The 13,320-nt window shown below is 36.8% G+C and overlaps 1 protein-coding gene across 1 annotated transcript in view; it reads left to right on the top strand.

Moving 5' to 3' along the window:
- The window catches only part of HIBADH (3-hydroxyisobutyrate dehydrogenase), an 84,895-nt gene that overhangs the window by 18,709 nt on the left and 52,866 nt on the right, over window positions 1-13,320 (top strand). The window lies entirely within an intron of this gene.

A 13,320-nucleotide genomic window follows, 5' to 3' on the forward strand; every position in this document is an offset into this window, starting at 1 on the left:
ATGTTTGCTAGAATAAAGCCAGTTTAGTAGACGTCTTTTGTTGGAAACCCTTTGTATAACTCCTTTTTAACTGGCTTTCCTAGATTGTATCTGTTTTGTTTCCTTAGCTGTGTGCATCTTTAAAGAAATAATAAACAGAAGGCATGAAATAAGGAATCTCCTGGACTTGGTGGTATAGAGATTTTGTTTGGTTTTGTCTTTTTGGCCTGCTAATGCAGTAATTGAAATACCTGTTTGGATCCTTCAAACACTGTGAAGATGAAGCGGGTTCATGAACTTAGAGCTAATAATTCTGACCTGTCCTCCTCAAGGGCAGATGTTCTTGCTGGTGGTGAGGAAAAGATCTAAAGGCTTGGCAGTATTTATTCTGTTATTATTTCTGGATTTATGATTCTGTGCTATATTTTTAAAGCTTGAATTCGTGTATTCAGAATGGCCGCAATGTCCTCTGTGCTCCTGGTACCAAGCACAGCATTTTCACATCCCTTCTGCTGCTCTTCCTCAATCACTCCTTGTCTTGCATAATCTTTTCTTTCCTGACATGTTTCTTACTTTCTGTGTTTACAGTTCTGCTGAATGCGTGTGATCATGTTAATTTTTTGTGAAATTTGTGATCTAGGATGGTAGTAGAAATTACAATGTACAACCTTGGTGTTAAAGGTAGTATGAAAAATGTTATTGAATTATTCTGAAATTTAAATGAGGTAAAAGTAATGCAGGAAGTAACTGACAAGAAAAAAAGGGAAGGATTGCATTAATTGATTTAAGGAAGCTGAAATGAGAACAAAGAAATACTTTGAAATCTGAGATGCTTAAAAAGCTTCTGATTCCTAGTAACTTATGTTTTAAACTATTTAACATTACTTGTTTGTCAAAATAAAGCTACTAGGTTGATGCAAAAGTAATTCCTGTTTTTAAGCATCAACTTTAATGCAATATATCTCAGCTCAGAATAAAATCTATTAATTTAAATAAAAATGTTAGAATCTCACATTTTACAAACAAGAAACAGCTTTATTTATTCCAGTAGCATAGAATTCTGGAGTCCCTGAACTGATTAATTCTTCGAAGTCATCTTGAGCTGCTGCTTGGTTGCAGAAAATCTTCTCGTGCAAGAAGTTGTCCAGATGCTTGAAAGTGTGATAATAAGTGGGAGAGAGGTCTGGTGCGTAGGTTGGATGAGGTGAACGTCTTAGCTTGGTTCACACAGCTTCTGCAGAGTTATTTGTGAGCCATGCAGCTGGGTGTTGTCATGGAGAAGAATTGGTCCTTTACCATTGACCAATGTTCATCAAAGAATCATAGGATCACCAGGTTGGAAAAGACCTCTTGGCTCATCATCATGTTGGATGTAAACGTTGCAGTTCTTGGTGCATTTCGTCAGTTTCCTGGCAGTACTCCTCTGCTATGATGGTTTCACCAGGATTCAAGAAGTTGTAGGTGATTTCAGTTGCTGACCACAAAAGAGTGACCATAACCTTTTTTTGATGGAGCTTTGGTTTATGGGAGTGTTTGTTTGGGTGCTTGCCTCAGTCCAGCAACTGCACGGAAGGCCATTGATTGTTGTATAGAATCCATTTTTCATCACATGTCACAATGTGATCAAGAAATGGATCATCTGTGTTGCACAAAAGAAGCCAGAACAAACTTTATAATGGCAATTTTTAAAATTTTTGTTCAGCTCATGCAGCACCCATTTGTTGAGAATTTTTGATTTTCCAGTTTGCTGCAAATGTCAAACAACTGTTGGACGGTCAACTTTTAGTTCTTCTGCAACTTGTTGAGTCGTTTTATGTGCATCCCCTTTAAGACTGGTCATTGTCTATTGAAGAAAGACATCCACAACCCTCCTCATCCTCCAGACTCTCTTCCAGGGAGTTTTTAACTACATCTCTGTTATGAAGTTTTTGGAACCAAGCTGTACATTTGTTGACAATCCCCTGGCCAAACACTTGGTTAATATTTCTAGCAGTTTCTGCTGCTTCACATGCTCTTTAGAGCTCATACAACAAAACTGTTTGAATTTGCTTTTTTTTTTCCCCCCATCTTTAATTTGACAGCATAGTATAAAAAAGAATAAACAATGAAACAAAACCATTAGCATAATAAGTTAAGTGGAATTCACACTGTAAATTTGTATACTACATGAACACAGTTAAATAAAAGTTTAATTTAAAATATGCCTCACGGTTTAAATGACAAAACCAGCTTTTATTTGTGCACCAACCTAATAGTTTAATAGACTTATTTTGTTGGAAAGATGGAAAAGAATGAAGATCTTGAAAATGTTACATATTGGCACAGTGAGTATTTTGACACTGCAGAGGTAAGAGTTATAAACCCTGTGCAGAAATCATGATGTTGGCAGCAGCTGCTGTTACAGAAGGGTGCATTTACTGATGTGCTGACTTTGCCGGAGCAAGAGTATTTTGCTTCCATGAGTCTATTATGATTTTTATTTTATGAAGAATGCAAAAGGTAGCAGAAGTCAAGGAAAAATAAACAGATTTGTTGAGAGTATCATCTAAAAGTGTTCACTGGAGTGGAAACAATTTTTCCTACAATAACTAAAAGGGTGGAATGACTGATTTTATTCAAGAATTGTGTATATTTTGGCTATGGAACTGTGTGTAGTCTGGCCAAGTTGTGACCGATGTGTGGGGAAACTTATCTGTCTCCATTTATTTGTAGGTGTAAAGATGAGTTATTCAGGCTGGCCTGATGGGATATAACCAGGAATAATAGGCTGGCAATTATTAAGGAAAGAAAAGTGCATGCTGTGTCTACCAGGAAAAACTTCCTAATGACATTCTTCATACACTGTGGAACAATTTTCCAAAGGAGATGGTTGAAGCCAAATATCTTGACATGGTTTAAACTGTACTGGGCAAAGTGCTAGGAACTATTCTATAGGGAAAAAAACTTAACTGGCAGGAGGATGGCTACATGATCTAATAGATCTTTTCCATCTCTAATGTCTACAGCTCTGTTGTGTTCTCACACATTGTGTTCAAAAACAGTTAAAGGAAGGCTGTCCAGATGGAAGTTAAAAATCCCAGTGGCACTCTTTGAAAGAATAAGGGATAACTACAGAATTAGAGCCAACATTCGTTTTCTCAATAAAAATGCTTCTAATATCCATGGCTGTATGTGAGCTGTTACCACATTCCTAATAGCTGCTCTGTTTGCTTGTGGTTACGTTAATGCTAATATCTGTCTCATCCTGTCAAGTGTTTTGAGATAACACAGAGTAAGAAAGTCCTAGGGAATAAGAATTAATTTAAGTTCATTTTTAAAATTTTGATTATTTCTTCTAGAGAACTTTTAAAGTTAAGGGGTTGCAGGTGGCATGTGGAGATGTTTCTGGAGTGCTGTGATGACTTTGAAGCTTTGTACAAAGTTTGTTTTAAACATTCATAGGCTTCTTTTTCTCTCTTTTTGCTCTTTGAACAGAGCCTCTTGCTGAAAATGTGTATTTTTCATTTAATCAAAAAACCTAGCATGATTCTTGTGCCTGGGACAGTGAGGATGATGAGCACCAGACCTTAATAAACCTCGAATCCTTCTGAGTCCTATTTCCATACTATGCTAAATGTGGGTGGCACATGTGTCAGTACCAAGCCCACTACCTCACGCACCAGAGCGGCAAGTAGAAACTGGAAGGTGCACACGGAGTTGAAACGGGAGCATGCTGCACCTGCACAGCAGCCTTCAGTATGAAGACAGTCCCCACCAGCTACGAGCATTGGAGGTGCCACTGGAGAAGATGCAGCTTTATCTGACTTAATGCATAGCAGTTGTACTTGCAATTCAGCGCTGCCTTAAACAGACTTTTTTTTCAGTCTGTAGTTGCAACTCCTGTGGTTAAAAAAAAAAAAAAAAAAGTCCAAAGAAACCTGACTTACTTAAATAGGTTGGTCCACTAGAAACTTAGAATTTTATTTTATCTCTTATTCAGCAAGGAAGATCTGCAGATCTTGCACCAGATACACAAGAAGAAACGTTAACCTCCTGAGTACCTGAACTAAAGTCTTGGGACATGTTGGTACAAACTGTTCTATGTTGAAGAAGACTCCTTTGTAGTCCTGTTAAACACTTTTAATAGTTTTAAAGGAGTTTTAAAAAACCCCAAATGAGGGAAACTTTGCAAGCAGGGACAACTGCCCTTGTTTTGTAGTGCAAGGCCTTTGAAAGTAGGCTGCTTGTTGATCCCATAAATAGCTGAATTCAGGATCAGTAGGCATGAAGGCTGGTATTCTATTGACTCCCATCTGAGTGATGCTAGTGTTGTGGATTACTTGTGTTTCCTTTTTAAAGTCATGGTGATGAGTTGGGCAAGGATGGGATTTATGTACGATAATACTATCTGATGATCCGGAGCCATTCTAAGTCACTGGTTCACTGCAGAAAGTTCTCTTATAGTTTAGTGGAGGGCATCTTTCTGTTTAAATAACTGCCTTGAGTTGTGCTAATAGAAAAAGGGAGAGTGTTGTAGCAGAATTACTCTGCTTTTGAAACAAAGTGCTTGAAACAAATACCTGAAAATCACTCCATGTTTATAGTGGTTACTGTGGTATTGCCCATTGTGATATAGTTCAATAGCTTGAACTTTTGTTCTTAGCAGGTCAGCTTCTGGTTTATCAGAAAATACACAGAAATGTCACTATTTCTTAATTCTTCCTCCTCCAGCTACATTTAAAAAACCCATGTTTATGTGGTAAATAAAAGTAACAGTATTGCCTTTTACTCTTGATGAGCATTTTTAATTCAGCTGTGAGCATACAAACTGTGTAAATGTTCACCTTTCAGTTTGTCCAACAGTATTTAGTCCTGTTGGCTCACCGCTTTGGTCCACTGAAATGCAGAGGAGAGTCATGTAGTTCCAGAGGTGAAGAGAGTTTTTAACTACAGTTCTTCTCATGCCAAACACAACATAGGACCTGAAGTGAAAACAGAATTGCTTACTGCACTATATTTGACCTACAACTTTAACCCTTAAAACTTAGTTATCATTTTCACTATGGTAGTTTTGCTGGGAGACAGTACATGGAATTTCCTAGAACTTAGACAGCTTTAAGCTGTATCTGTGTGTAAGAAGTGTTAAAGGGTGACTTGACAAGAATAACGTTAACACATGATAATGTCACCCTAATGCTCGTCCTTCGGTTTCTGGTGCTGGTGCTGTAAGCAGTTGTATTTTAATTACTCTGTACTGTGGAAGAACATTAAATTTGTCTGCAGTAAGATAGAGGGGGAAATGGAAACACTGTGTAACACGTTATTGAAACCTTTACGTATTTTAAATAAATCCACATAATGATTTGATAGTATCCCTTTATGTTGTTTAACTGTTGATGGACCAATTTTTTGGTTTTGATATGTAGTTTAGGTCATTGGCAACGATATGATCTGACATGTCATTATTATTACTCTGTTTGATAGGAGTTGCTGTGTAAGTTGCTGTGTAAACTGTGTAAGATCGTAGTTACTTAGTAACTGGTTTAACCATATGCAGTCAGAAACAACACATTTTTGCAGTCATTTTGTTTTCAATCTGTGTTTCCTTTATTTTCTGAGAATGTATGGTGGGAGCAGAGAGAAAGTAATATTGACTTTTAAACCTGTCTGAGTAGCATTCTAATTGTTTCATGTCAGATATATTAGGTTTGCTTAAAATCATGACTTTTCAGAAATCAATATTAAACTAGCTTGTAGGTGATCTGCACAGGTATATGACTATATATTGTCAGTTCTTCAAACTTGATTGATTTCTGATGTCCAACATTTTTCTGATTTAACTATTCCCTAGGATTGCTACAGTTGCTAGTGGTCTGAAAGCAGTATTTGGGAAAAGCTAAATGCTTTTTCTCTTGAATAAGATATTTTATGTTGAGTGTGCTGGCAGAATAGAGTTTTCCTTCCTCTTTTAAAAGTTGGAGGACAATTGGAGAAAGGAAATTTTGGTTGTATTATCAAAATGTGAAACATCATCGTAATAGAGCTCTAGTTAAAGTAAACTAGTAGTGTATATAGCTTTTTATTCCTGCAGATATTCATCTCAGAATTTATGTTAGTGGGGAGTCAGGGGTGATGCTGGAGTGGTGGGAAGGTTTTGTAGCGGAAGAGCTAAATGAGAAGCTGATGTGAATTTGGCAAGCAGGAGAGTTCCCTAAGTTGGAGCATTCTCTTAGCAGTCTGGGCCTGAATCTGGACTGCCTCTGAGGGCTTCCACCCTGTCCAAGATGGAAGTTCTCACAGAGAACACTAATCGCGTCCTTCAATGTATCCCACTAAGGCATAGGGTTTGACTGCTGTGAAACAATGCAGTAAATGCCTCCCAGGGCCCAAATGAACATACCTGATCACCTAAATGCATCATTCTTGTGCTAGAACATACTGGACTACAGGAGGGCATTTCTGTTGCGTCTAGGACAACTCTCTGTGGGGACAACTCTAACCCTGAATCTGACCCTAAGCCTAACTCTAATGGCTCCCCATGGATAGTCGTCCCTGAGGAGAGTTGTCCCCACAGAGAGTTGTCCCTTACCATTTCTATTAGTGGTGCAGCAACTGGGACACCTAATAAAGAAAGTGATTAATCTGTTACCGTTTGGTGACTGGCACTTTTTCAGCACTGTGTTTGTATGCTTAGCCATTCTTAACAGTAAATGTGACTATGTGCACTTACTTAGTATGTTGTTTTCCTTACTAGATAATTATACCAATCTTAAAGGGAGTATTTTTTGGTAACTGGGTTAAAGGATTCTTAGAAGATTGAAACAGTAGGCAGCAAAGCTTGTTAAGGAGTTTTTATTTTACAAGCCCTCAAGAATTCAGAATATGGCTTGCTTACTAATTTAAAAAGTCCAAATGCCCCTTATAGACTACATTTCATAGCCAGCATCAAATCTATGCTATACTTGTCTAAAAATCAAACATGCATTCTTGGCTGTTACTGTTTACTGAATCAGAACCCTACTGTTTCCACTTGCACTGTATCTAATTTATCTTAAGTGACCACAAAAACTAAAATTATTTATATGTTGGCACCTAACAGCTCCACTATAGTTAAGGGTCTGTTGGCATTTCCATTATAAACCTTCCCTTTGAGAGGTTTATAACTTGGCGGTTTTGCTTTTGCTTCAGGCTCAAATGTGCCATTTTCATCCAAGCACAAATTCTTCTACAGAATTTCATTTAAATCAGCTTGGCCATTATTTGTTTTAGTGTGTGTATGTTGGGGAGTGGAAGGGAACACAGTATTTAATTTTGGTCTCAGAAGCTTTTTGGTCAGACTATATAATGAAAGAAAAATTGTGCTTTTTTAATTTTATTTTGTAGGTACTTAACCCTTCCTTGGATGTGTCCAGGTTACTAAAACTGTGCTTGTTCAGGTTGTTCCCAATGCTCACATGCCATGCATCTGTTCCTACTCACCCATCTTGCCTGCCCCTACCCAATGATGTGTTTTGAGGCGGCATCCCCTAGCTTCTGGCAGTGAAAGGTTTTTGGGGAGTGGATGCAATATACAGTGGATGATCTGTTGAGAGGCCTCAAGCCAGCCAGACCAACCAAAGAAGCAGATGGAGTTTAATTGAAAAAAGACAGGCTGAATGTAGTTGTCAGTCAAATGTAACCCTGTGTGGTTAGGAGTGGCATTTCCTATGTAAATTACTGCTTGGGTGCAGTAATCTTCGGAGTTTAGAAGTGATGTGAGTTGCCATTTTCCCTTGCTCCTGAATGCTGAACTGCAGAGGAGTTTCAACTCTTTCTTCAGTCGTAAATTCTAGCCCTAGTACTGTGTTATTATGGTAATTAAATTCTTGCCACAGGAATAATACATATCTATAATGTTTCAGTACTAATGATAGTAACGCACTACCAGTGTTCTTTTGTACCATGGTTTAAGAATACAAAGAAGGGAAATTGTGTCCGGAGAGGTAGAAGCTTTTATTAAGCCATATAATAGAGCTGAAAATAGAAAAGAAGTTTCTAAGTCAGTTCTTTCAGCACATTGCACAAGAAGCAGTACCGTACAATAGCTTATTTTTTTCTCCTTTGCTATTGAATTACTCATGAGAAAATGGTACTCTGTGGAAAACAAAGTGAGAAGAGGTTATGTGGTTTCGCAGCTTCTTGTGCACTCATTATTTCAGAATCTTTTATTTTGAGGTAGTTCACGAAGGTTACTGATTGGACAAACAAGTAATAAAACGGCTTTGGTTTATTTTGGCTTCTGTTTTATTGATGAGAGGGAGAAGGGAAGCACAAGTATAATTAACCGTGGAGGTAAATTCAAGAGCTAGTTGAACCATTGGGCACTGGATCCCTTTGAAGCATTTGAAAGTCGTCTTCATCTTGCCTTTTTTTCCCCTGATTCCGAATGTTAATGAATTCATAGGTCAGACATTCCAAGTCTTGAATTTGTAAAGACAACTCATTTTAAATTTTATTAGTTTATTTTTCATTTGTTAGCATTAACATTTAATAGCGTTGAAGGCTAAAACTTTAGTATATATTAAAACATGCTATATTTAGCTTTGGACTCCAGAAACAGAAGCTTACAGAAACAGCAAATGTCACAAGACACATGATTAGTTCATCACTATCAAAACTTCAATTTTTATAACATTTTCATTGGTATGTCTTTGTTGCTAATGGTTGATAAACTATATGCAGTCATGGGAAGGAAAACTGTCAAAAATAGCTTAATAGAGCACATCTATAAAGCTCCAGTTCAGCATAAAACATTTAAGCATCTACTCCAGTCCATCTGTTTCAATGGGAATTTAGTGCAAACTCAAGAGGTATGTCCTCAGTGTCTGTTAATTGTCTGGGGAGTAGTCTGTCTTCTACTATTAAGTTACTATCTTTGAAACTTGAGGGTTTCAAAGCACCAAGTAGAGCTGACATCCAGGTCATGATTTGGCTGTACTTTTCATGCAGTAGTCAGAGAGTCACATACATCTAATCATTTTAATTGTTTAGAAATATCCTTATCCCAAACTAAACATAGAGGATTTGTTATTTGGTGTCATCTAAGTACAAGGATTTATTATTTGCTCTTTGCAGTTGGTACAAAGTTGGTAAATAATTCAAACCTCTTTGAAATATGATTTAGCACAATGACTTCTGCTCCTTTCTGCATTTCTTGGAAATGGGGTAGTGTTACCAGATTAGAATATTTTTTGGTTATTTTCAAAGCAGTATCTTTTGCAAACATGGTTTTGAAGCAGAACTACGCATTTAGGCTTTGCACACTGTTCTGTTTCATTACTACTGTATTTATATCTCCTCAGCACAACAACTGACTTATTTTAAATGCTGTCTCTCATTTTCTAACTCTCTAATTGAGGCAGAAATAATGTCTGTGTTTCCCCTCTCCTCATCCACTCTTGAAGGTATACTGCTGTTTCTCCTATGGTTGCAGCTAGGAATGAGCATTCTTGAATCTATTGCTTTATTCTATGTCAACTTGAGTATCCTCCACATTGGCTGATGAAATAAAACATATTCTCTAAATTTCACTTGTTGTCTTGGATTTCCAATCACTAAATATACAGGAATTGGGGTGGAGAAGAGACCTGGGAAGGTTTATCAGTTGAAAGGAACTTGTCTGTAAGTACCTGGCGTAGACTGCAGTTGCAAAAGAAGCTACCGTGGGTGTTTATTGATGTGTGGCTTTAGTGTAGAGTTTTAACTACTCCTAATGCTCATGTAGGTTGCTGAAACCACTGAATTTTTGTCTGCAACTTTGCACCTATAGCGAAAGTTCTCACTAGGAAGGTATCTACCTGCCCATGGTCACCTTCACGTGTTGCTTCAACAGGATCTGAACTTCCCAAGCTGAGGATGTCTTTTCTGGGAGCAATATAACTTGGATAACTTAGAACTCAGGAGCTGATTTCTATTTTGAGGGGAGATTAGGCTGGAGAAGTCACAGTTCAAGCCTGAAGGCGCTATGTGTAAGTGTTGCACACAAACTCTTTAACATTTTTCCTTTCTTTAAAAATGAACAAAAGCAAACAAACTAAAAGTGGACACGAAGATGTAAACATGCTCCCAAAAAAGAGTCTCTGCTTCTCTTGAGTTTCATGTATTTGTGGAAACTGATCTATTTTTCTCAGTATATAGAAACTTTATTGGCTTGCGTTTTTCTGCAGTTTAGCGTACATGATCACTGTAAAAGGATTTTCAGTAGTGCACAAAATACGTTAATTCTAGATGTTCCTTTTTACTCAGACAGAAAGTCATTTCAAAAAATACAATTCTGTGGCTTAAAACCGAAGTTACAGGAAAGACATACAATATATCTGGTTGTATTTAATTTTTGATAGTGAAAATGCTATCACAAGATATAAATGACTGCCCTTCTAAAATATAAGAGATTACAAAAGAATAGTTTATATTATTATGATGAAACTGTATGATAATATAATATGAAAGAATTTAATATTAATTAGTTTTTTATTAACTGTTCATATTTGAATGTTTCGTTTTCTCATTCTACTTTACATCGACTCCACATACAGCTCAGCCAGCCAGTAATTTCTTAGTGTGAGCTTCTTAATGAATAGAGATGTTGCAAAATTGTTTTTATGGACTTTTTGTCTTGTTTTCTCTAGTACTGTAGTATCTTTTAGAGCTCTCATTCTTGTGGAAAAATAAATAAGGATTTAATTGCAGCTCAGTGCTAAGCCAGATATTTGGCATACAACTGTCATAAGGGTTTCTTTTGTCTGCCTAGCAATGAACTTAACTTGACCTAAAAGGACTACTTTCTGGAGGGATTGCAATGGCTCAGACTCAGAAAGTTTTGTGTCTGTCACTTGGTGTTTGCTTTGTGAGCGAGAGAGTGTGTGTTTTTTAAATTGTCTATACTATTAGTTCCTAACAAGGACAGAAAAACTAGTTCTCCATATTTTAATGCAATTGGCATTAAACTTACTTCCATATACTCAGGGAGCAGCAGAGACATCAAAATACTGTCTTTTTCAATAATATATGCTGGGAATATAGTAGCTTTAAGATATCTGTCTGTCTGTTTCATTATAAATCCATTTAAAATACTAATCATAATTCATGTTCCCACATTTTTTCCACATTTAGGGGTGTTACCTGTGTTTGGAATAGCCAGCTGTCTCAAACACTATCCGCATTTTTAAAGGCATAAGAAATCTTGGCAGACACTGAAACAATTAATTGGCTTTTTTAGCCAAGTCAGGTTAGGAAAGTATTTTGTGGGGAGGGGGCCGAGTGGAAGGGGAATACAACCTCCTGGTTTCAAGTTTGAGTTTGATTAACCCTTTAGGAATGGTAGTCAGTCTTTTTGCTAAGCAGAGTTCTCCATCTCAGACATTTGTGAATTTTATTTCTTAAGTGAAAAGATTCTAAACTATTAATATACAGGACAAATATGTTTTATAAGGGGAAGATGCCTGGGATGAGATGGCAAGTGCTGAATCTAAATCATGATGGATTTAAAAATATCTGAGGTGAAATAAGCCTTAGAATCTGTATTAGAGAACTCTAGCCTTTTCCTGGTATATACTTTTAGAGGAGAAGGAGGAAGGTGGTTTCTGAGGCACAGGATGATTCTATCTTCCTGTTGAGTTAGGATCAAATATTTTGGACTTGCTGGCTGCATTCCACACCTTGGCTTAACCACAGATGCTAAGTTAATATTTAATTCCCAGCTCCATAGGTTTGCTTATTTTCATTCTAAAATCAGAACTACTAAATACCAATTTTTAATTACCTGCATGTCCTTGCATTCCTGAAATGTTTTGTTTTAAGTATTGGAATGGTTACACGGTCTGCTTTTTACCTTTTGGTGCCCATGAATCAGTTCATGGCAAAGAATTTTCAGAGCAGTCGCTTTTAACAGTTGGATGCTCTTGTTCCATAGGCGGTTTGGTTGTTTGTATCAATTGTCCTTTGTGGAATAAACTAGGATTTTAAACTGGAAATTGTAAAGTTAAACTTTTTGGAGTTGTTACTGCCCCAAGTGGGAATATAAACCATATTGAACAAAATTTATTTAGCCCATTAAAAAGTCAGCCTAAAACTACATTTAATTAGTTTACACTATTACATCACTTCTACTAGGGAGTAGAACTTATGCAGAGTAAAAGGAGCTCTATCAGGTGAGCTGACTGTGGCCCATATGGGGCTTTAAGATAATGATGAGTTTAAATTTCCTCTTAGAGCTAAGTGAGAATAAAACTGGAGGCAATAAATACTCTTGGCCAAAGCCATTAAATGAAAAAGCTGGGAATTCTCCAGCTCTTGACTTAAATTGTTTGTTTATCAGCTGGCGCCTAGTCTGGAGTCAAGAGCTGGAGATTTCTATCTATGACAGAACTTTGAAACTCTTGCAGGACACTTTCATTTTAACTTAAGGTAACTTGAGTTTATAGCTTTGGCTTTAAAGATTACTAATGATTTACTCATTTCCTTACCATTTAACCAGAGAGGACTTTTTCCCAGGAAGGGATCTGTGTTTATTTAGGGCCTTTGTCTGCGGAGGGATTAAAAGGCAGCCCACCAGCATTGTGAACTTGATGGTAATAAAAGGTCACCAACACACACCATAAAAACGTTCTTACTATGGAATTAATTATATAGTGTAATTTTACAAAGCATTTCAGTAACCCTCCTTTTAGACTTCTGCTGTATTTGATTTTTCCTCAAATGGGGAAAAATTCAACTTTTGGCATTAATTGTGTGAATTAGATTCTGTGTGTATGTGTACAACTATTCACAGTGTAATATACTCATCGGCAAGTTCAACTCACAGTTGAAAACGATTGTAAAATTCCAGCTGCAGTTAGATCTGGGCATGTTAACTTTAAAATTTAAAATACTACACACTGGGAGCAACAGAATGAAAAAAGTCTTGTTAGTGAAGAAATTCAAGTTATTAACTTAAACATTGTTGCCATGTTGGGTATTTTTATAGAATATTGCATATTTTCCAAGCCATTAAGCACTGTTCAAACAGAATCCTGTTATTTTTTCTAAGCCACCAGGTGGCATTGCAGCCCAGCCTGCTCAAAGTAGGCAATTGATAATTTATAAAAAAAATTTGCAGAAGACATGTCTCCCCTCCACCCCATTCATCTTCTCTGACTTTTAGGGCTAAATTTAGGATATCTAATAATGATGATTAATATTCCCCAAACCCAAAATTATTTAATTTCATTTGCAAAAGGTAAGAATTGTTAAAATTACCATGTCAGGGTATTGGCAAAACTAATGCTTTGGTAAGGTGATAACAACAGAATTATATTTCTGTTTAACTTAGTGAGTGAGCTGAGA

Source organism: Cuculus canorus, chromosome 2 (assembly GCF_017976375.1).
Source record: "Cuculus canorus isolate bCucCan1 chromosome 2, bCucCan1.pri, whole genome shotgun sequence".
NCBI classification, from domain to species: domain Eukaryota; kingdom Metazoa; phylum Chordata; class Aves; order Cuculiformes; family Cuculidae; genus Cuculus; species Cuculus canorus.